General features: G+C 48.3%; 1 protein-coding gene across 2 annotated transcripts in view; it reads right to left on the reverse strand.

Annotated features, from left to right (window-relative positions):
• PCBD2 (pterin-4 alpha-carbinolamine dehydratase 2) overlaps window positions 1-25594 on the reverse strand; it is a 164030-nt gene that overhangs the window by 79740 nt on the left and 58696 nt on the right. The gene's annotated exons all lie outside the window — the stretch shown is intronic.

Here is a 25594-nt window from a genome sequence, read left to right on the forward strand (position 1 = left end):
TATATTTTTACATCTCTATTTATTTATGAATAATAACTTTTACAGACAGCCTAACTTCCATTCCATGAAATTGTTTAATGATATACAGGAAGTTTTGATTGTTGATTATTTTTAAAATAGCAAAGTCTTGCAACCCTGTCTACAGGCTTCTGAGGAAATTGTAGTGAAAACAGAAACGCGCCAGATTAGAATCACCATGGGATACTTTGTTACTGTTTACTTTATACATTATTCAGCTTCTGATTGTATCACCTTAGGAGGATCAGAGACTGTTTACACCAGGGCTACATAATCACTGTCTGTCCTCCTAGTATTGACGGAATAAAAAGGTGCCTTTTGTTTGGAGGGTATCCCGCTAAAGAGTAGGCAGATATATTCTGAGAATGATACTCCTTTTATCAATGGAGACTTTATCAGTTCCTCAATAACTTAGGGGCCTGGGTCTTTCACTCTACTTTTTACCAGTGACACGTATAAAGGTTGGTAATTGTAAATATAAAAAAAAAAAAATAGTAAAAATAAAAATACACTTTTCCGTGATTAAAGCGTTCCTAGTAGTTGTCACTGTCCTAGGTTGGAGGTGTTGTGAACTCGGGGGTTCACCCGATGGTAGGGGAGAGGAACCACAGTTGGGTCGGAACATGGATGGCTTAATATAGGTCTTCCTCATACAGGACTCTGACAGTAAAGCTTGGTGAAAATATTAAAGAACTTTATTGCAGGAAGAGAGCAACACAATGTCACATGGCAGAGAAGGAACGTATGGGGAAATGTCCAGGCCTATAGGAGAACTTGTAAGCAATGCTAAGGATTCCAGGAAAAGAAGTACTTGTGAGTGTTGGTACAAGATAATAATGACTGAAGAACTTGTAAGTGATGTTTTTAAAGATACCGGTGATTTGAAGAACTGGTGAATGGTGGTTAAAGACTGACGATTTGAAACACTTGTGAGCGGTGGTTAAAGTCAGTGATGATTTGTAGAACTTGAGAGCGGTGGTTAATGACACTGGCAACTTGCAAAACTTGAGAACGGTGGTTAAAGACACTGATGATTTGTATGACTTGAGAGCGGTGATTAGCCCGCAGCACACGCTGACTCCAAGAAGCACTGGTGACTGGATTGCAGAGAAACACACCAGTCGCAGTATACGCTGAACTGTGCAGCAACTGGCACCTGGAAGTGCCGGAGACACTGGGGTACGACTGCAGAGAGATACGTCGGGAACAAGAGCACTGGCATCCACGTTGGGGGAAAAGACGATACTCAGGTGCCGAGGCTCTGCCCGGCGTCTGACTTTGAATCTCGCGCCTCCGCTGCATTGGCGGAACAGTCCGATGACGTCACCTGCTCCCCACCCACGTGATGCCGGGTGTCATGGCGGCTCCCCTGCCCCGGGGAACCGCACCAGCCAGACGCCCGAGCCCGTGGACCACCGAAAGCGGAGGCCGCAACACAGACCAGCAGGCACGCAGGGGTAAGCGCGGTGAACACCGCCTATTGCGTGTGACAGTACCCCCTCCTCCAGGAGTGGCACATGGACACTTTCCAGGTTTTGTTGGATGTCTGGAATGGAAAATCCGCACCAGTCGGGGAGCCATAACTTCAGTAGCCTTGACCCAGCTCCTCTCCTCGGGGCCAAAACCTTTCCACTCCACTAAATACTGTAGATTCTTGTGAAGACAACGAGAGTCAAGAATAGCATTGATTTCAAAGTCCGTTCCAGCTTCAGACTCTGCAGAGGTTGGCCTCGGGGACTTTAAATGGAACCGGTTTAAAATAAGGGGGCGAAGGAGAGAAACATGAAAGGAGTTTGGTATCCGGAGGTGGGAAGGCAATCCCAATTTGCAGACAACCGGATTCAGAACTTGTAACACGGGGTAAGGACCAATAAACTTTGGGGCGAACTTCATAGTGGGCACCCTTAACCAGAGGTTGCGGATGGAGAGCCATACCCTGTCACCAACCTTGTATTGGGGAGCTGCTCGTCGCTTCCTATCCGCAAAGAACTTATAGCGGCCGGAGACTCTCTTGAGATTAGCATGAACGACTCCAAATTTGACTGAAGTGCCTAAGAGTAGAGGCTGCAGCAGGAACATCCTCCGGAGGACAAATGGGTAATTCTGGAACTTGAGGATGGAACCCATAATTAATGAAAAATGGGGACTCACCAGTCGAAGAGTGGTACAGATGATTATGGGCAAACTCGGCCCATGGCAACAGTTCCACCCAATCATCTTGCGAGGGAGAGAGATAAACACGGAGAAAAGTCTCTAAATCTTGATTGATGCGTTCAGTTTGCCCGTTTGTCTGTGGATGGTAAGCAGATGAAAACTTGAGTTTTATTTGTAAGGCCGTACAGAGAGCTCTCCAGAATCTTGCAGTGAATTGTACCCCCCGGTCAGAGACTATTTCCTGAGGTAAACCGTGCAGGCGGAAATGTTCTCGGATAAATAACAAAGCCAACTTGGGCGCTGATGGTAACCCGGTCAAAGGTACAAAATGTGCCATCTTAGAGAACCGGTCGATAATTACCCAGATGGTATTGTGACCCTTGGAGAGGGGCAATTCAGTGACAAAGTCCATAGAGATATGGGTCCAAGGCCTCTGAGGAATGGACAGTGGATGCAACAACCCCGCAGGAGGCAAACAAGGAATTTTGTGCTGAGCACACTGAGGACATGAGTTGACATAATCTTGAATATCCTTCTTCATAGTGTCCCACCAGTAAGACCTTCGTAGAAACTCCCACATCTTTTGAACTCCAGGATGACTGGAAAACTTGGAGATATGAGCCCACTGCAACAACCTTGGTCGAAATTTAGCTGGCACAGACATTCTCCCAGGAGGAGGACCCAGAGCGGTGGGAGCCACCGACATAGAAACTGGACTGAGAATCAAAGCCTTCTCAACGGAATTCTCCTCATCCGAAGCTGTTAAGGAACGGGATAAAGCATCAGCCTTGGTGTTAAAAGTCCCAGCCCGGTACTTAATGACAAACGAAAACCGAGTAAAGAAGAGCGCCCATCTAGCTTGACGGGGATTCAAGCACTGGGCCGTCTTGAGGTACAGCAAATTCTTATGATCAGTGAAAATTGTAATTAGGTGTTTAGCACCTTCCAAAACATATCTCCATTCCTCCAAGGCAGATTTTATTGCCAAAAGTTCTTTGTCTCCAATGGTGTAATTCTGTTCCGCAGGAGAGAATTTGCGAGAATGGAAACCACATGGATGTAACTTCCCATCTGGAGCGTACTGCGAAAGCACGGCACCTATGCCTACCGTGGAAGCATCAACCTCCAAAAAGAATGGTTTTGAAAAATCTGGTTGCTGAAGTACTGGAGCGGACATAAAGGCTGCCTTTAACTGAGCGAACGCTGCTATAGCTTCGGAGGACCAATGACTTGGGTCAGAACCCTTCTTGGTTAGGGCAGTAATAGGTGCCACGATGGTAGAGAATCCCTTTATGAATTTCCGGTAGTAATTTGCAAAGCCCAGAAATCGTTGTACCGCTTTCAAAGAAAGAGGCTGAGTCCAGTCCCGGATGGCAGAAAGTTTCTCTGGATCCATACGAAGCTCCGTGCCCGAAATGATGTAACCCAGAAATGGAATAGAAGTAACCTCAAAGGTACATTTGGAAATCTTGCCATAAAGATGATTCTCTCGTAATCGAAGAAGTACCTCTTTGACCTGTATTCTGTGCTCTGTGAGATTTTTAGAAAATATCAGAATGTCATCCAAATATACCACGACACTTAGGTATAGCATATCCCGAAAGACTTCGTTAATGAATCCCTGGAAGACGGCAGGAGCATTGCGGAGGCCAAACGGCATTACCAGGTACTCATAATGCCCGTCCCAGGTATTGAAGGCAGTCTTTCATTCGTCTCCCTGTCGGATACGTATCAAATTATAAGCTCCCCTTAAATCAAGTTTGGTGAAAACTCGGGCTCCGCGAACTCTATCAAAGAGCTCCGTAATGAGCAGCAAAGGATACTTATTCTTAATGGTGACATCATTTAGACCATGATAGTCAATACATGGTCTTAGCCCTCCGTCCTTCTTCACAAAAAAGAAACCCGCCCCCGCCGGGGAGGTAGAGGGGCGGATGAATCCTTTCTGCAGATTAGACTTGATATAGTCCGACATAGCTTGGGTCTCGGGTAATGATAAGGGATAAGTGCGACCCCGGAGGTGGCATTTTCCCCGGAATGAGCTCAATGGGACAGTCCCAGGGTCTATGCGGTGGTAGCAGATCGGCCGCTTGCTCCGAGAACACGTCAGAAAACTCCCGATAGGCCTCCGGAATGAGCCCTTCATCTGACTTGGAAGATACACGGAGCGGATAGACAGGGGTGAGACAATTTGAATGACAAAAAGGACTCCAAGATGTTATTTGTGTCGAACTCCAGTCGACGTGAGGGTTGTGAAGTTTAAGCCAAGGAAGGCCAAGAACCAGATCGTGGGGCATCTCCCGAATCACTAGGAACTCCAGATGTTCTTGATACAGAGCTCCCACTTGCAGTTTGATTGGTACTGTACAACTTGAAATCAGACGGTTAGAAATTTGGGTACCATTGATAGCAGTCAACGTAATAGGTCGTTCGACCGACCGTAGCTGAAAACCCAGATTCTGAGCACAGGAAAGGGAAATAAAATTTCCTGCAGCCCCTGAGTCCAGTAGAGCCTTAACGGGTTTGGCTATTGACTCGGAGAACAGAGACACGGAGAGTAAACAGTCCACTGACGGAGAAGGTTTAGAAGAAACCCCTAGCTCGACTCCTCCGGAACAAGCTAGGACTGCCCGTTTCCCGGACGAGACGTGCAAAACTTGAGAAAATGATCCGCGGCTCCACAGTAGAGGCAGAGTCTACCCTCACGACGACGCCGACGTTCTTTTGGGGACAGCAGAGATCGATTAATCTGCATGGGTTCATCAGGACTTGGAATAACCGTTTGCTTAGACGGAAAAGATCGGACCCTTGATCGATCTGACCGACTACGTTCGCCACCTCGTTCCTGCATGCGAAGATCCACCTTCACACAGAGCGAGATCAACTGTTCTAAAGAATCCGGGAAATCTCTAGTGACCAACTCGTCCTTTAGACGATCGGAGAGCCCGTTCCAAAAGGCAGCCCGAAGAGCATCATTATTCCAACGCAGTTCTGAGGCTATGGTCTGAAAATTAATCACATACTGTCCCACTGAACGAGAGCATTGTCGGACACGAAGCAAGTCTGCAGAGGCAGCGGTCGTCCTGCCTGGCTCATCAAAGATCCTCCGGAATGACGCAATGAAATTGGTGTAACTAGAAACCAATGGATCAGATCGCTCCCATAACGGAGACACCCAATCCAACGCTGAACCCTCGAGCAAAGAAATAATGTATGCCACCTTGGACTGATCAGTAGGGAAGTTATGTGAAAGAAGTTCAAAGTGTACCTCGCACTGATTGAGAAAACCATGGCAATTCTTAGGATTCCCATTATAGCGAGAAGGAGTAGGGAGCTGAAGGCGTGACCTGGTTCCAGAGGAGGATGGAACATTACTAGAAACAACCACTGGAGCAGGAACTGGAGCTGGGGCTGGTACTACTGAAGCCAGAGAAGTCTGAATTTGATCCAGCCGGCCAGACAATTCCTGGAGATAATGCATCACCTGGCCCTGTGCTGCTTCCTCACTTTGTACTCGAGAAATCAAGTCCTGGATGGTACTTTCCTCTGGGCTCCGATCCCCCGGGTCCATGAGGCCTGAGTATACTGTCACTGACCTAGGTTGGAGGTGTTGTGAACTCGGGGGTTCTCCCGATGGTAGGGGAGAGGAACCACAGTTGGGTCGGAACAGGGATGGCTTAATATAGGTCTTCCTCATACAGGACTCTGACAGTAAAGCTTGGTGAAAATATTAAAGAACTTTATTACAGGAAGAGAGCAACACAATGGCCCTCATTCCGAGTTGTTCGCTCGCAAGGCGATTTTAGCAGTATTGCACACGCTAAGCCGCCGCCTACTGGGAGTGAATCTTAGCTTCTTAAAATTGCGAACGAAAGATTCGCAATATTGCGATTACACATCTCGTAGCAGTTTCAGAGTAGCTTCAGACTTACTCGGCATCTGCTTTCAGTTCAGTGCTTATCGTTCCTGGTTTGACGTCACAAACACACCCAGCGTTCGCCCAGACACTCCTCCGTTTCTCCAGCCACTCCCGCGTTTTTTCCGGAAACGGCAGCGTTTTTTCCCGCACGCCCATAAAACGGCCTGTTTCCGCCCAGTAACACCCATTTCCTGTCAATCACATTACGATCGCCAGAACGATGAAAAAGCCGTGAGTAAAAATCCTAACTGCATAGCAAATTTACTTGGCGCAGTCGCAGTGCGGAAATTGCGCATGCGCATTAAGCGGAAAATCGCTGCGATGCGAAGATTTTTACCGAGCGAACAACTCGGAATGAGGGCCAATGTCACATGGCAGAGAAGGAATGTATGGGGAAATGTCCAGGCCTATAGGAGAACTTGTAAGCAATGCTAAGGATTCCAGGAAAAGAAGTACTTGTGAGTGTTGGTACAAGATAATAATGACTGAAGAACTTGTAAGTGATGTTTTTAAAGATACCGGTGATTTGAAGAACTGGTGAACGGTGGTTAAAGACACTGATGATTTGTAGAACTTGAGAACGGTGGTTAAAGACACTGATGATTTGTAGAGCTTGTGAACGGTGGTTAAAGACACTGATGATTTGTAGAACTTGAGAGCGGTGGTTAAAGACACTGGCAACTTGCAAAACTTGGGAGCGATGGTTAAAGATACTGGTGATTTGTAGAACTTGAGAGCGGTGCTTAGCCCGCAGCACACGCTGACTCCAAGAAGCACTGGTGACTGATTGCAGAGAAACACACCAGCCGCAGTATACGCTGAACTGTGCAGCAACTGGCACCTGGAAGTGCCGGAGACACTGGGGTACGACTGCAGAGGGAACAAGAGCACTGGCATCCACGTCGGGGGAAAAGACGATACTCAGGCGCCGAGGCTCTGCCCGGCGTCTGACTTTGAATCTCGCGCCTCCGCTGGATTGGCGGAACAGTCCGATGACGTCACCTGCTCCCGCCCACGTGATGCCGGGTGTCATGGCGGCGCCCCTGCCCCGGGGAACCGCCGGGAGCCGCGCCAGTGAGACGCCGGAGCCCGTGGACCACCGAAGGCCGCAACACAGACCAGCAGGCACGCAGGGGTAAGCGCGGTGAACGCCGCCTATGACGTGTGACAGTAGTATCCTTAAATGCATTCCCCTACTTCTGATTTTGAGGTATAAATGTTTTTTTTTCTCTAGTCCAGGGTTAGAAAGGACTAACAGAAGTGATCAGGAACCGACAGTAGGAGCCAATGAGTACCCAGCTCCAGGTACGCAGCCGCCATTCCTATATTATGTAAGGAATTACTGGTTCTGCACTAGATGAGACTGGACAGCAGAGCGAGACAGGATTTGGGTAAGGTGGAATCTATTAATTGTTCCAAAACTATAGGTGGTTGCATATTACAGTTACTGTGCTTTATAAGCCGATAACGGCTGTGCTTGAAAATCGAGGGGATTCTAGTAGGCCTTGGTGGTAAATGTTGTTAGAAGAGGACAGCCAATCAATAGCCCCTGTGTGTGAGGCTAACTTACAGGCGACACTGGAGTTACAGTAAAACTATTCTGCTTAGCTATTGATATGGGGGAGAGAGAGAGAGAGAGAGAGGGGGGGGGGGGGGGGGAGGGAGAGAGAGGGGGGGGGGAGGGAGGGAGAGGACTTCTTTATACCAGCTACCACTGAGCTTCTCCCTCACTAATCAATACTACTCCCATGAAACAGCACAGCTCCATGCCTTATTAATTCACCCTGGATGCTTAGGGCCCACTGTAGCACTTTCATCTGCACAGCCTACCACGCGGGTTCCCAAACACGGTCCTCAAGGCCCACTAACAGCCCAGGTTTTAAGGAAAACAATACTTGAGCACAGGTGACTTCATTAGTACCTCAGTTCTTTTGACTTAACCATCTGTGCTCAGGCATGTATACCACTAAAACCTGGACTGTAATACCCCATTCGCACATGCTTCAAAACGTGCACCAACAAGGATTTTTGGTATGCCTGAAAGGAAACCTAAAGATCAAGGCTGGGTTCCCAACCTTGATCTTTACCAGGGTCAGGCTGAGACCCGGGAATTTGCCGGCTTGATAGGCCCGGGTCACATGTCTGATAGGGCCTAGGTTGGGAAACATTGGCCTATTATATTCCATCCCCATTTCTTCCACTCAGCCTTACACATAGCTGCCACATAATCCACATTTTCCACTCCAATAAATCAAAATCCTTAACTCAGTGTTTTCTCATCTCTAGCGCTGAGGGAACCCTGACCTGTGTAATTGGTTGAATTCCTATCACAAGGAGGAAACAGTTATTTATAACACCGGAAGTTTATACCTTCGCAAGGCAGCCATTGCCTGGCTGGATAAATCCTGAAGCAGGTTACTGCATGTACTGTAATATTATATCATATTATATGTAATATAAAACTTTGTATAAACCTGTTTCCTCACTTGTGTCAGAGTTTGATGGAGGTGCGGGTTGCCAGCCAAACCGTTGTTTTTTTTTAAAGCGGCAGTCATTTACAAGACAAAACCATGCCTTACAAATAACTGCCGGTTTAAAAAAAAAAAGTCTACGTTCGGTGGGCAGACCCAGACACTATTACATCCCACCTTATATCTTTTCTCCCCACCCTTACCTTCATCCTGTGAGAATCATGGCTGAAATCATAGATGTCCACGTAAACTAGTACTAACATTTTTATAAGTTTTCAGCGCTTACAGTAATTATGCTAATTTATCAGCTAAAATTCTGGCAACCAGCATTGACTAAATAATGTATAACTTGAATGGAATAAAAAAAAAAATTATTTTATACAGTATATAAAGTACACCAGCCTTGCAATAGAGTAAAAGAAAATGGGTATGGGACGCAAGGTCGACACCCATTGGTTGACAGTGGGTAGGTCGACACTTGAACTAGGTCAACACGGCCATTAGGTCAACATGAACACGGTCAACATGAAAAAAGGTCGACATGAGTTTTTTTTTTATGTTTTTTAGTGTCGTTTTCTCTGTCAAGTGACCGGGAATCCCAATTAGTGCACTGCGTTGCCTTGCATGGCTCGCACTACGGGCAAGGTGCCTCGCTCCGCTACCACTATGCTCAGCACATGTTATCATTCCCAATCGTAGTCCACGTGGATCATAAAGTATGAAAAAGTTTAAAAAAAAAAAATAAGAATTTACTCACCGGTAATTCTATTTCTCGTAGTCCGTAGTGGATGCTGGGAACTCCGTAAGGACCATGGGGAATAGCGGGCTCCGAAGGAGGCTGGGCACTCTAGAAAGATCTTAGACTACCTGGTGTGCACTGGCTCCTCCCACTATGACCCTCCTCCAAGCCTCAGTTAGGTACTGTGCCCGGACGAGCGTACACAATAAGGAAGGATTTTGAATCCCGGGTAAGACTCATACCAGCCACACCAATCACACCGTACAACTCGTGATATGAAACACAGTTAACAGTATGAAACAATAGAGCCTCTCAACAGATGGCTCAACAATAACCCGATTTAGTTAACAATAACTATGTACAAGTAATGCAGATAAACCGCACTTGGGATGGGCGCCCAGCATCCACTACGGACTACGAGAAATAGAATTACCGGTGAGTAAATTCTTATTTTCTCTAACGTCCTAGTGGATGCTGGGAACTCCGTAAGGACCATGGGGATTATACCAAAGCTCCCAAACGGGCGGGAGAGTGCGGATGACTCTGCAGCACCGAATGAGAGAACTCCAGGTCCTCCTCAGCCAGGGTATCAAATTTGTAGAATTTTGCAAACGTGTTTGCCCCTGACCAAGTAGCTGCTCGGCAAAGTTGTAAAGCCGAGACCCCTCGGGCAGCCGCCCAAGATGAGCCCACCTTCCTTGTGGAATGGGCATTGACAGATTTTGGCTGTGGCAGGCCTGCCACAGTATGTGCAAGCTGAATTGTACTACAAATCCAACGAGCAATAGTCTGCTTAGAAGCAGGAGCACCCAGCTTGTTGGGTGCATATAGGATAAACAGCGAGTCAGATTTTCTGACTCCAGCCGTCCTGGAAACATATATTTTCAGGGCCCTGACAACGTCTAGCAACTTGGAGTCCTCCAAATCCTTAGTAGCCGCAGGCACCACAATAGGCTGGTTCAGGTGAAACGCTGACACCACCTTAGGGAGAAACTGGGGACGAGCCCTCAATTCTGCCCTATCCATATGGAAAATCAAATAAGGGCTTTTACAAGACAAAGCCGCCAATTCTGATACTCGCCTGGCAGAAGCCAAGGCCAATAACATAACCACCTTCCATGTGAGATATTTCAGATCCACGGTTTTTAGTGGTTCAAACCAAAGTGATTTTAAGAAAACTCAACACCACGTTGAGATCCCAAGGTGCCACAGGAGGCACAAACGGGGGCTGACTATGCAGCACTCCTTTTATAAATGTCTGAACTTCAGGTACTGAAGCTAGTTCTTTTTTGAAAGAAAATCGACAGAGCCGAGATCTGTACCTTAATGGAACCCAATTTAAGGCCCATAGTCACTCCTGCTTGCAGGAAATGCAGAAATCGACCTAGTTGAAATTCCTCTGTTGGGGCCCTTTCGGCCTCACACCATGCAACATATTTTCGCCATATGCGGTGATAATGAGTTGCTGTAACCTCTTTCCTGGCTTTAGTAAGCGTAGGAATTACTTCCTCCGGAATACCCTTTTCCTTCAGGATCCGGCGTTCAACCGCCATGCCGTCAAACGCAGCCGCGGTAAGTCTTGGAACAGACAGGGCCCCTGCTGCCGCAGGTCCTGACTGAGTGGCAGAGGCCATGGGTCCTCTGATATAAATTCTTGAAGTTCTGGGTACCAAGCTCTTCTTGGCCATCCACGAGTATCGTTCTTACTCCTCGCCTTCTTATTATTCTCAGTACCTTTGGTATGAGAGGCAGAGGGGAGAACACCTAAACCGACTGGTACACCCACGGTGTTACCAGAGCGTCCATAGCTATCGCCTGAGGGTCCCTTGACCTGGAGCAATATCTTTTATAGCTTTTTGTTAAGGCGGGACGCCATCATGTCCACCTGTGGCCTTTCCCAATGGTGTACAATCCTATTGGAAGACTTCTGGAGGAAGTCCCCATTCTCCCGGGTGGAGGTCGTGTCTGTTGAGAAGATCTGCTTCCCAGTTGTCCACTCCGGGAATGAACACTGCTGACAGTGCTAACACATGATTTTCCGCCTATCGGAGAATCCTTGTGGCTTCTGCCATCGCCATCCTGCTTTTTGTGCCGCCCTGTTGATTACATGGGCGACTGCCGTGATGTTGTCTGATTGGATCAGTACCGGCTGGTTTTGAAGCAGAGGCCTTGCTGGCCTCAGGGCATTGTAAATGGCCCTCAGATCCAGAATATTTATGTGTAGGGAAATAACCTGACTTGACCAAAGTCCCTGGAAGTTTCTTCCCTATGTGACTGCCCCCCAGCCTCAAAGGCTGGAATCCATGGTCACTAGGACCTAGTCCTGTATGCCGAACCTGCGGCCCTCTTGAATATGGGCACTCTGCAGCCACCACAGTAGAGATACCCTGGTCCTTGGAGACAGGGTTATCAGCCTATGCATCGGAAGATGCGATCCGGACCACTTGTCCAACAGGTCCCTCTGAAAAGTTCTTGTATGGAACCTGCCTAATGGGATTGCTTCGTAAGAAGCTACCATTTTTCCCAGGACTCGCGTGCAATGATGCACCGCTACCTATTTTGGTTTCAGGAGGTCTCTGACTAGAGATGACAACTCCTTGGCTTTCTCCTCCGGGAGAAACACTATTTCTGGTTTATGTCCAGAACCATCCCCAGGAACAGTAGACGTGTCATAGGAACCAGCTGTGACTTTGGACTGTTTAGAATCCACCTATGCTGTTGTAGCACTTTCCAAAATAGTGCTACCCCGACTACCAACTGCTCCTTGGACCTCGCCCTTATAACGAGATTGTCCAATTACGGGATAATTACAACTCCCTTTTTTTGAAGGAGTATCATCATTTCGGCCATTACCTTGATAAAACACCCTCGGTGCCATGTACAGTCCAAACGGCAGTGTCTGGACTTGGTAATGGTAATCCTGTACCACAAATCTGAGGTACTCCTGGCGAGGATGGTAAATGGGGACATGCAGGAAAGCATCCTTGATGTCCCGGGATACCATGTAATCCCCCTCGTCCAGGCTTGCAATAACCGCCCTGAGCGATTCCATCTTGAACTTGAATTTTTTTATGTTCAAGGATTTTAAATATAAAATGGGTCACACCGAACCATGCGGTTTCGGTACCCCAACCCGTGTGGAATAGTAACCCCGTCCTTGTTGAAGTAGGGGCACCTTGAGTATTACCTGCTGGGAATACCGCTTATTAATTGCCTCTAGCACAGCCTCCCTGCTTGAGGGAGTTGTCAGCAAGGCATATTTTAGGAAACGGCTGGGGGGAGACATCTCTAATTCCAGCTTGTACCCCTGAAATACTACTTGGAAGAAACAGGGATCCACCTGTGAGCGAGCCCACTAATTGCTGAAATTTTTGAGGCGGCCCCCCACCGTACCTGGCTACACCTGTGGAGCACCCGCGTCATGGTGTGTACTCACAGGAGGCGGGGGAAGAATCTTGATTCTGGGAACAGGCTGACTGGTGCAGCTTTTTCCCTCTACCCTTGTCTCTGTGCAGAAAGGAAGCGCCATTTGACCCGCTTGCTTTTCTGAAGCCGAAAGGACTGTACCTTTTTCTGTGAGGAAACCTGAGGTAAAATTATTTCTTCCCAGCAGTTGCTGTGGATACGAGGTCCCAGAGACCATCCCCAAATAATTCCTCACTCTTATAAGGCTCTCTATGCGCTTTTTAAGTCAGCATCACCTGTCCAGTGACATTACATTTATTTTGGATGCCAGCCGGCAAAATATCCCTCTGTGTATCCCCCATATATAAGACAACGTCTTTAATATGTTTTTATGTTTGCCAACTATTATCCCTGTTTGACAGGGTCACCAACCACGCTGCAGCAGCACTATCTGCAGGTCTCAGTCTAGTACCTGAGTGTGTAAATACAGACTTCAGGATAGCCTCCTGTTTTTTTTATCAACAGGTACCTATTAAAGTGGCCGTATCCTAAGACGGCAGTGCCACCTTTTTTGACAAACGTGTGAGCGCCTTATCCACCCTAGGGGATATCTCCCAGCGTAACTTATCCTCCTGGCGGGAAAGGGTACGCCATCAGTAACTTTTTATAAATTACCAGTTTCTTAACGGGGGAACCCACGCTTTTCACACACTTCATTTATTCATCTGATGGGGGAACAAAACACTGCCTGTTTTTTCTCCCCAAACCTAAAACCCATTTATAGAGGTTAAAGTCAGAAATGTATAACACATTTTTTATTGCCGGGATCAAGTCACGGATTGGATTGTGTATATGTCTCCACCTTGTCGACACTGGAGTCAGACTCCGTGTCGACATCTGTGTCTGCCATCTGAGAGAGCGGGCGTTTTTGAGCCCCTGATGGCCTTTGAGACGCCTGGGCAGGCGCGGGCTGCGAAGCCGGCTGTCCCACAGCTGTTACGTCATCCACCCTTTTATGTAAGGAGTTGACACTGTCGGTTAATACCTTTTACCTCTCTATCCACTCTGGTGTCGGCCCCACAGGGGGCGACATCACATATATCGGCCTCTGTTCCGTCACCATATAAGCCTCCTCATTCAACATGTCGACACAGCCGTACCGACACACCGCAGACACACAGGGAATGCTCTAAACGAGGACAGGACCCACAAAAGCCCTTTGGGGGGACAGAGTGAGAGTATGCCAGCACACACCAGAGCGCTATATACTGCAGGGACTAACTGAGTTATGTCCCCTATAGCTTTATATCTATATATATATAATGTATACTGCGCCTAAATTTAGTGCCCCCTCTCTCTTTTTTTAACCCTTGCAGACTGCAGGGGAGAGCCAGGGAGCTTCCCTCCAACGGAGCTGTGAGGGAAAATGGCGCCAGTGTGCTGAGGAGATAGGCTCCGCCCCTTTTTCGCGGCCTATTCTCCCGTTTTTTATGGACTTCTGGCAGGGGTATTTACCTCATATATAGCCCCTGGGGCTATATATTGAGGTATTTTTGCCAGCCAAGGTGTTTTTATTGCTGCCTCAGGGCGCCCCCCCCCAGCGCCCTGCACCCTCAGTGACCGGAGTATGAAGTGTGTGAGAGGAGCAATGGCGCACAGCTGCAGTGCTGTGCGCTACCTTGGTGAAGACTGAGTCTTCATGCCGCCGATTTTCCGGACCATCTTCTTGCTTCTGGCTCTGTAAGGGGGACGGCGGCGCGGCTCCGGGACCGAACATCAAGGCTGGGCCTGCGGTCGATCCCTCTGGAGCTAATGGTGTCCAGTAGCCTAAGAAGCCCAATCCGGCTGCAAGCAGGCGAGTTCGCTTCTTCTCCCCTTAGTCCCTCGCTGCAGTGAGCCTGTTGCCAGCAGGTCTCACTGAAAAGAACAAATTCTAAGACTATAACTTTCTAAGAGCTCAGGAGAGCCCCTAGTGTGCATCCAACCTCGGCCGGGCACGAAATCTAACTGAGGCTTGGAGGAGGGTCATAGTGGGAGGAGCCAGTGCACACCAGGTAGTCTAAGATCTTTCTAGAGTGCCCAGCCTCCTTCGGAGCCCGCTATTCCCCATGGTCCTTACGGAGTTCCCAGCATCCACTAGGACGTTAGAGAAAAACAAAAACAAAACCTCACATCGACCTTTTTGCATGTCGACTTTGTTCATGACGACCTAATGACCGTGTCGACATATTTCTAGTGTCAACCTATCCACTGTCGACCAATGTGTGTGTCGACCTAATGGGTGTCGACCTAGAGTCCAGATACCAAAAAAAAATTAAACTAAAATTATACAATTTAATATAAACCAATACAAATCAATTTACTCTCTCAGTCAAAACACTACTACCAATTAAGAGTAGTAAATACAAAACTCAAACATGATGTAACAAAATAGCACTAAAAAAAAGCAGGTAAGATCCAGCACACAGGTGCTGACATTGTGCCAAAAACATGTTAATGGAAATAACTGGTGTTAGCATAGTGTTTGACCCATGGCTATATTTATTTAATAGACCTATAAAGGGCATACTGGTAAATACCTAACACTTCATTATCATTGCTTTGACAGCAGCTATGTGTGCCCTGAAAAACCATTGGAAAAATAGGACACTGTCCTAGTAAGTTACTGTAGTAATGTTTGTGCGTTATACACGATACCAGCCTGACAAAATTCAGACAATAAGGACGACGTAGCCATTTTATTTACTACGCTGTTATAGGTTACTTAGCTATGCACCGAATCCGAATGGTATTACGTAACATTCACGTTCAGTACTCCGAAATTCATGACTTATTGCTGCCAAAAGCCAGAATTAATGGCATGACATTCCCCGGGGTCATATGCTAATTTTGAATCACCGTAAGTAAGAAAGGTCCAGGTCATCCTTGTCCTTGGACCAGTGGCGTAGCAACAGTCACCGCAGACCCCCGGTGGCTTATGGGTGCTGGGTGTACAATGGGGACAACTGTCCTGGGCCACCACGCCGCTGTCAGTGCAGCAGAGAGGAGCCGCCGGCTTAAGGAGCAGCACTGTGGGAGAGATGACGCCCCCAAAATGGCCACCGCCTCAGAGGAGACAGTTATTAAGGATGCTAGTGGAGGTGGCAGCCATTTTGGGAGGGACATTTTCAATAATATGAAGGGGGGCAGGTGCGAACAGCAGCCCCCGCTGACACAGCAGAGGTGGCGGCCGGGTGGGGGTCACAAGCAGAACCCCTAACAAGGAGCAAGCACCATGGTAAGAAAGGTAAGAAATTTTTTGGTCGGTGGGGGCGCAAAATTTGTAGTTACCCCACTGCCTTGGACTGAGGATAGATGGTTTAATACAAATGATTTTCTTGTAACAGTAGCATTTTCCCTATTCGATAGTGGCTTTCCAATGTCAGCCGCCATCGTATGGCATGGAAGTGATTGCCATCGGATATTAAAATATAGCTGAATTCAGCTGTTTATCTTTGAGAATGCCCGTAGGTCTCTATTGCACATGCATCGACTTCTTTTGATACGATGGTTAGTTATTGTTCCATCGGAAGTTTTGTTGGGTGAAGCCCAGCCACCATTCGATGGCTGGCTTACGATGTCCATCACTACCTTAGACCCAAACGAAATAGGAAGAAAGGTTTTCAATGCATGTTGCCAACATTTTCATACGGTCCACAGTGGTTCAGAGACATGGGCTCAAACTCAGGACAGCCAGATGAGCAGTTGGCACTTATGCGGTAGTCATAGGATACAAGAAGATGCAGGTGTTGTCGAAGCAAGCAGGTCTTCATGATCTCCAATACAATGTCCATAAAAGGATTCCCAGCTGAAGGTACCAGGAGTATCAGAGCATGTGAGATCTTCAGAAGTACAGATGGTATACAGTTTGTTCACAGAGCCCCCTTTTATTCACTACAGACAAGCATTACAACAGGGTTAACCCAGTCCCTGCATCCATATGGATGCAAACACTGTGCACCTGTATATACCTGGAGGGGTTTCACACTTGGAAACACTGAAGCTGGAGAGCAGTACTGCACACCTCCATGTTGGTTCCTCTATGGAGGCTTCAAACGACAGACTATACTTCTGCACATGTGCGGCACCATGCTGTCACTGTGTTAGGGCTCCACATTCCACAATGCCTTCACACACTGATACTGCATGCATCCGGCACCGCTACACACACACAGTCACTAGCGGGTGACCTGTATGCTCTGCACAAGCTCTGCTCCACGCTGAGAGACAGTAAAAAATAAGAATTTACTTACCGATAATTCTATTTCTCGGAGTCCGTAGTGGATGCTGGGGTTCCTGAAAGGACCATGGGGAATAGCGGCTCCGCAGGAGACAGGGCACAAAAAGTAAAGCTTTAGGATCAGGTGGTGTGCACTGGCTCCTCCCCCTATGACCCTCCTCCAAGCCTCAGTTAGGATACTGTGCCCGGACGAGCGTACACAATAAGGAAGGATTTTGAATCCCGGGTAAGACTCATACCAGCCACACCAATCACACTGTACAACCTGTGATCTGAACCCAGTTAACAGTATGATAACAGCGGAGCCTCTGAAAAGATGGCTCACAACAATAATAACCCGATTTTTGTAACTATGTACAAGTATTGCAGATAATCCGCACTTGGGATGGGCGCCCAGCATCCACTACGGACTCCGAGAAATAGAATTATCGGTAAGTAAATTCTTATTTTCTCTATCGTCCTAGTGGATGCTGGGGTTCCTGAAAGGACCATGGGGATTATACCAAAGCTCCCAAACGGGCGGGAGAGTGCGGATGACTCTGCAGCACCGAATGAGAGAACTCCAGGTCCTCCTTAGCCAGGGTATCAAATTTGTAGGATTTTACAAACGTGTTTGCCCCTGACTAAGTAGCCGCTCGGCAAAGTTGTAAAGCCGAGACCCCTCGGGCAGCCGCCCAAGATGAGCCCACCTTCCTTGTGGAGTGGGCATTTACATATTTTGGCTGTGGCAGGCCTGCCACAGAATGTGCAAGCTGAATTGTATTACACATCCAACTAGCAATAGTCTGCTTAGAAGCAAGAGCACCCAGTTTGTTGGGTGCATACAGGATAACAGCAAGTCAGTTTTCCTGACTCCAGCCGTCCTGGAACCTATATTTTCAGGGCCCTGACAACATCTAGCAACTTGGAGTCCTCCAAGTCCTTAGTAGGCGCAAGGCACCACAATAAGCTGGTTCAGGTGAAACACTGACACCACCTTAGGGAGAGAACTGGGGACGAGTCCGCAGCTCTGCCCTGTCCGAATGGACAAACAGATATGGGCTTTTTTGAGAAAAAAACCACCAATTTGACACTCGCCTGGCCCAGGCCAGGGCCAAGAGCATGGTCACTTTTCATGTGAGATGCTTCAAATCCACAGATTTGACTGGTTTTAAACCAATGTGATTTGAGGAATCCCAGAACTACGTTGAGATCCCACAGTGCCACTGGAGGCACAAAAGGGGGTTGTATATGCAATACTCCCTTGACAAACTTCTGGACTTCAGGAACTGAAGCCAATTCTTTCTGGAAGAAAATCGACAGGGCCGAAATTTGAACCTTAATGGACCCCAATTTGAGGCCCATAGACACTCCTGTTTGCAGGAAATGCAGGAATCGACCGAGTTGAAATTTCTTCGTGGGGCCTTCCTGGCCTCACACCACGCAACATATTTTCGCCCCATGTGGTGATAATGTTGTGCGGTCACCTCCTTCCTGGCTTTGACCAGGGTAGGAATGACCTCTTCCGGAATGCCTTTTTCCCTTAGGATCCGGCGTTCCACCGCCATGCCGTCAAACGCAGCTGCGGTAAGTCTTGGAACAGACATGGTACTTGCTGAAGCAAGTCCCTTCTTAGCGGCAGAGGCCATAAGTCCTCTGTGAGCATCTCTTGAAGTTCCGGGTACCAAGTCCTTCTTGGCCAATCCGGAGCCATGAGTATAGTTCTTACTCCTCTACGTCTTATAATTCTCAGTACCTTAGGTATGAGAAGCAGAGGAGGGAACACATACACCGACTGGTACACCCACGGTGTTACCAGAACGTCCACAGCTATTGCCTGAGGGTCTCTTGACCTGGCGCAATACCTGTCCCGTTTTTTGTTCAGACGGGACGCCATCATGTCCACTTTTGGTATTTCCCAACGGTTCACAATCATGTGGAAAAACTTCCCGATGAAGTTTCCACTCTCCCGGGTGGAGGTCGTGCCTGCTGAGGAAGTCTGCTTCCCAGTTTCCATTCCCGGAATGAAACACTGCTGACAGTGCTATCACATGATTTTCCGCCCAGCGAAAAGTCCTTGCAGTTTTTTCCATTGCCCTCCTGCTTCTTGTGCCGCCCTGTCTGTTTACGTGGGCGACTGCCGTGATGTTTTTCCCACTGGATCAATACCGGCTGACCTTGAAGCAGAGGTCTTGCTAAGCTTAGAGCATTATAAAATTACCCTTAGCTCCAGTATATTTATGTGGAGAAAAATCTCCAGACTCGATCACACTCCCTGGAAATTTTTTCCTTGTGTGACTGCTCCCCAGCCTCTCGGGCTGGCCTCCGTGGTCACCAGCATCCAATCCTGAATGCCGAATCTGCGGCCCTCTAGAAGATGAGCACTCTGTAACCACCACAGGAGAGACACCCTTGTCCTTGGATATAGGGTTATCCGCTGATGCATCTGAAGATGCGATCCGGACCATTTGTCCAGCAGATCCCACTGAAAAGTTCTTGCGTGAAATCTGCCGAATGGAATTGCTTCGTAGGAAGCCTCTTTTCCTGGTTTTAGGAGGTTCCTGACTAGCTCGGATAACTCCCTGGCTCTCTCTTCCGGGAGAAACACCTTTTTCAGGACTGTGTCCAGAATCATCCCTAGGCACAGCAGACGTGTCGTCGGGAACAGCTGCGATTTTGGAATATTTAGAATCCACCCGTGCTGTTGTAGCAGTATCCGAGATAGTGCTACTCCGACCTCCAACTGTTCCCTGGACTTTGCCCTTATCAGGAGATCGTCCAAGTAAGGGATAATTAAGACGCCTTTTCTTTGAAGAAGAATCATCATTTCGGCCATTACCTTGGTAAAGACCCGGGGTGCCGTGGACAATCCAAACGGCAGCGTCTGAAACTGATAGTGACAGTTCTGTACCACGAACCTGAAGTACCCTTAGTGAGAAGGGCAAATTTGGGACATGGAGGTAAGCATCCCTGATGTCCCGGGACACTATATAGTCCCCTTCTTCCTGGTTCGTTATCACTGCTCTGAGTGACTCCATCTTGATTTGAACCTTTGTAAGTGTTCAAATTTTTTAGATTTAGAATAGGTCTCACCTAGCCTTCTGGCTTCAGTACCACAATATAGTGTGGAATAATACCCCTTTCCTTGTTGTAGGAGGGGTAATTTGATTATCACCTGCTGGGAATACAGCTTGTGAATTGTTTCCCATACTGCCTCCTTGTCGGAGGGAGACCTTGGTAAAGCAGACTTCAGGAGCCTGCGAGGGGGAAACGTCTCGACATTCCAATCTGTACCCCTGGGATACTACTTGTAGGATCCAGGGGTCCTGTACGGTCCCAGCGTCATGCTGAGAGCTTGGCAGAAGCGGTGGAAGGCTTCTGTTCCTGGGAATGGGCTGCCTGCTGCAGTCTTCTTCCCTTTCCTCTATCCCTGGGCAGATATGACTCTTATAGGGACGAAAGGACTGAGGCTGAAAAGACGGTGTCTTTTTCTGCAGAGATGTGACTTAGGGTAAAAACGGTGGATTTTCCAGCAGTTGCCGTGGCCACCAGGTCCGATGGACCGACCCCAAATAACTCCTCTTCCTTTATACGGCAATACACCTTTGTGCCGTTTGGAATCTGCATCACCTGACCACTGTCGTGTCCATAAACATCTTGTGGCAGATATGGACATCGCACTTACTCTTGATGCCAGAGTGCAAATATCCCTCTGTGCATCTCGTATATATAGAAATGCATCCTTTAAATGCTCTATAGTCAATAAAATACTGTCCCTGTCAAGGGTATCAATATTTTTAGTCAGGGAATCCGACCAAGCCACCCCAGCTCTGCACATCCAGGCTGAGGCGATCGCTGGTCGCAGTATAACACCAGTATGTGTGTATATACTTTTTATGATATTTTCCAGCCTCCTGTCAGCTGGCTCCTTGAGGACGGCCCTATCTATAGACGGTACCGCCACTTGTTTTGATAAGCGTGTGAGCGCCTTATCCACCCTAAGGGGTGTTTCCCAACGCGCCCTAACTTCTGGCGGGAAAGGGTATACCGCCAATAATTTTCTATCGGGGGGAACCCACGCATCATCACACACTTCCTTTAATTTATCTGATTCAGGAAAAACTACAGGTAGTTTTTTCACATCCCACATAATACCCTCTTTTGTGGTACTTGTAGTATCAGAAATATGTAACACCTCCTTCATTGCCCTTAACATGTAACGTGTGGCCCTAAAGGGAAATACGTTTGTTTCTTCACCGTCGACACTGAAATCAGTGTCCGTGTCTGTGTCTGTCGACCGACTGAGGTAAAAGGACGTTTTAACGCCCCTGACGGTGTTTGAGACGCCTGGACAGGTACTAATTTGTTTGCCAGCCGTCTCATGTCGCCAACCGACCTTGCAGCGTGTTGACATTATCACGTAATTCCATAAATAAGCCATCCATTCCGGTGTCGACTCCCTAGAGAGTGACATCACCATTACAGGCAATTTGCTCCGCCTCCTCACCAACATCGTCCTCATACATGTCGACACACACGTACCGACATATAGCACACACACACAGGGAATGCTCTGATAGAGGACAGGACCCCACTAGCCCCTTGGGGAGACAGAGGGAGAGTTTGCCAGCACACACCAAAGCGCTATATTTTACAAGGATAGCCTTATAATAAGTGCTCCCTTATAGCTGCTTTTATAAAATCACAATTTCGCCAAATTTTGCCCCCCCTCTCTTGATTTAACCCTGTTTCTGTAGTGCAGTGCAGGGGAGAGCCTGGGAGCCTTCCTGACCAGCGGAACTGTGTGAGGAAATGGCGCTGTGTGCTGAGGAGATAGGCCCCGCCCCCTTTTCGGCGGGCTCGTCTCCCGCTTAAAAATGGATTCTGGCAGGGGTTAAATATCTCCATATAGCCCCGGAGGCTATATGTGAGGTATTTTTTGCCAAAAAAAGGATTTTCATTGCTGCCCAGGGCGCCCCCCCCCCCCCCCCAGCGCCCTGCACCCTCAGTGACTGCCGTGTGAAGTGTGCTGAGAGCAATGGCGCACAGCTGCAGTGCTGTGCGCTACCTTAAGAAGACTGAGGAGTCTTCTGCCGCCGATTCTGGACCTTCTTCTCTTTTCAGCATCTGCAAGGGGGCCGGCGGCGAGGCTCCGGTGACCATCCAGGCTGTACCCTGTGATCGTCCCTCTGGAGCTAATGTCCAGTAGCCAAAGAAGCCAATCCATCCTGCACGCAGGTGAGTTCACTTCTTCTCCCCTAAGTCCCTCGATGCAGTGATCCTGTTGCCAGCAGGACTCACTGTAAAATAAAAAACCTAAGCTAAACTTTTCTAAGCAGCTCTTTAGGAGAGCCACCTAGATTGCACCCTTCTCGGCCGGGCACAAAAACCTAACTGAGGCTTGGAGGAGGGTCATAGGGGGAGGAGCCAGTGCACACCACCTGATCCTAAAGCTTTACTTTTTGTGCCCTGTCTCCTGCGGAGCCGCTATTCCCCATGGTCCTTTCAGGAACCCCAGCATCCACTAGGACGATAGAGAAATAAGATTTTACTCACCAGTAAATCTATTTCTCGTAGTCCGTAGTGGATGCTGGGACTCCGTAAGGACCATGGGGAATAGCGGCTCCGCAGGAGACTGGGCACAACTAAAGAAAGCTTTAGGACTACCTGGTGTGCACTGGCTCCTCCCACTATGACCCTCCTCCAGACCTCAGCTAGGATACTGTGCCCGGAAGAGCTGACACAATAAGGAAGGATTTTGAATCCCGGGTAAGACTCATACCAGCCACACCAATCACACCGTATAACTCGTGATACTATACCCAGTTAACAGTATGAAATATAACTGAGCCTCTCAACAGATGGCTCAACAATAACCCTCTAGTTAGGCAATAACTATATACAAGTAATGCAGACAATCCGCACTTGGGATGGGCGCCCAGCATCCACTACGGACTACGAGAAATAGATTTACCGGTGAGTAAAATCTTATTTTCTCTGACATCCTAAGTGGATGCTGGGACTCCGTAAGGACCATGGGGATTATACCAAAGCTCCCAAATGGGCGGGAGAGTGCGGATGACTCTGCAGCACCGAATGAGCAAACTCTAGGTCCTCCTCAGCCAGGGTATCAAACTTGTAGACTCTTGCAAAAGTGTTTGAACCCGACCAAGTAACAGCTCGGCAAATTTGTAAAGCCGAGACCCCTCGGGCAGCCGCCCAAGAGCAGCCCACTTTCCTCGTGGAATGGGCTTTTACAGATTTAGGGTGCGGCAGTCCAGCCGCAAAATGTGCAAGTTGAATCGTGCTACAGATCCAGCGAGCAATAGTCTGCTTAGAAGCAGGAGCACCCAGCTTGTTGGGTGCATACAGGATAAATAGCGAGTCAGTTTTCCTGACTCCAGCCGTCCTGGAAACATATATTTTTCAGGGCCCTGACTACGTCCAGTAACTTGGAATCCTCCAAGTCCCAAGTAGCCGCAGGCACCACAATAGGTTGGTTCACATGAAAAACTGATACCACCTTAGGAAGGAATTGGGAACGAGTCCTCAAGTCCACCCTATCCATATAAAAAAATCAGATAAGGGCTTTTGCATGACAAAGCCGCCAATTCTGATACACGCCTGGCCGACGCCAAGGCCAACAGCATGACCACTTTCCACGTGAGGTATTTTAGCTCCACGGATTTAAGTGGCTCAAACCAATGTGACTTTAGGAAATCCAACACCACGTTTTGATCCCAAGGTGCCACTGGAGGCACAAACGGGGGCCGAATATGCAGCACTCCCTTAACAAAAGTCTGAACTTCAGGCAGTGAAGCCAGTTCTTTTTCGGAAGAAAATGTACAGAGCCGAAATCTGGACCTTAATGGAACCCAATTTTAGGCCCATAGTCACTCCTGACTGTAGGAAGTGCAGAAATCGACCCAGTTGAAATTCCTCCGTTGGGGCCTTCCTGGCCTCACACCAAGCAACATATTTTTGCCATATGCGGTGATAAGGTTTTGCGATCACCTCTTTCCTAGCCTTAATCAGCGTAGGAATGACTTCCTCCGGAATGCCTTTTTCCTTTAGGATCCGGTGTTCAACCGCCATGCCGTCAAACGCAGCCGCGGTAAGTCTTTGAACAGACAGGGCCCCTGCTGCAGCAGGTCCTGTCTGAGCGGCAGAGGCCATGGGTCCTCTGAGATCATTTCTTGAAGTTCTGGGTACCAAGCTCTTCTTGGCCAATCCGGAACCACGAGTATAGTTCTTACTCCTCTCCTTCTTATTATTCTCAGTACCTTGGGTTTGAGAGGCAGAGGAGGGAACACATACACCGACTGGTACACCTACGGTGTTACCAGAGCGTCCACAGCTATCACCTGAGGGTCCCTTGACCCGGCGCAACATATTTTTAGCTTTTTGTTGAGGCGGGACGCCGACATGTCCACCTGTGGCCTTTCCCAATGGTGTACAATCTTTTGGAAAACATCCGGATGAAGTCCCCACTCTCCCGGGTGGAGGTCGTGTCTGCTGAGGAAGTCTGCTTCCCAGTTGTCCACTCCGGGAATGAACACTGCTGACAGTGCTAACACATGATTTTTCGCCCATCGGAAAATCCTTGTGGCTTCTGCCATCGCCATCCTGCTTCTTGTGCCGCCCTGTTGGTTTACATGGGCGACCGCCGTGATGTTGTCTGACTGGATCAGCACTGGCTGGTGTTGAAGCAGGGTCTAGCCTGACTTAGGGCATTGTAAATGGCCCTTAGTTCCCGAATATTTATGTATAGGGAAGTCTCCTGACTCGACCGTAGTCCTTGGAAGTTTCTTCCTTGTGTGACTGCCCCCCCAGCCTCGAAGGCTGGCCTCCGTGGTCACCAGGACCCAGTCCTGTATGCCGAATCTGCGGCCCTCTAGAAGATGAGCACTCTGCAGCCACCACAACAGCGACACCCTGGCCCTTGGAGACAGGGTTATCAGCCGATGCATCCGAAGATGCGACCCGGACCACTTGTCCAACAGATCCCACTGGAAGATCCTTGCATGGAACCTGCCGAATGGATTTTCTTCTTAAGAAGCTACCATCTTTCCCAGGACCCGCGTGCATTGATGCACCGACACCTGTATTTGTTTTAGGAGGTCTCTGACTAGAGATGACAACTCCTTGGCCTTCTCCTCCGGGAGAAACCCTTTTTCCTGTTCTGTGTCCAGAACCATACCCAGGAACAGTAGACGCGTCGTAGGAACCAGCTGCGACTTTGGAATATTCAGAATCCAGCCGTGCTGTTGTAGCACTTCCCGAGATAGTGCTACTCCGACCAACAACTGCTCCCTGGACCTCGCCTTTAAAAGGAGATCGTCCAAGTAAGGGATAATTATAACTCCCTTTTTTTCGAAGGAGTATCATCATTTCGGCCATTACCTTGGTAAATACCCTCTGTGCCGGGGACAGACCAACGGCAACGTCTGGAATTGGTAATGACAGACCTGTACCACAATTTTGAGGTACTCCTGGTGAGGAGGGTAAATGGGGACATGCAGGTAAGCATCCTTGATGTCCAGTGATACCATGTAATCCCCTTCGTCCAGGCTTGCAATAACCGCCCTGAGCGATTCCATTTGAACTTGAACCTTCGTATATAAGTGTTC

Source organism: Pseudophryne corroboree, chromosome 6, assembly GCF_028390025.1.
Source record: "Pseudophryne corroboree isolate aPseCor3 chromosome 6, aPseCor3.hap2, whole genome shotgun sequence".
NCBI classification, from domain to species: domain Eukaryota; kingdom Metazoa; phylum Chordata; class Amphibia; order Anura; family Myobatrachidae; genus Pseudophryne; species Pseudophryne corroboree.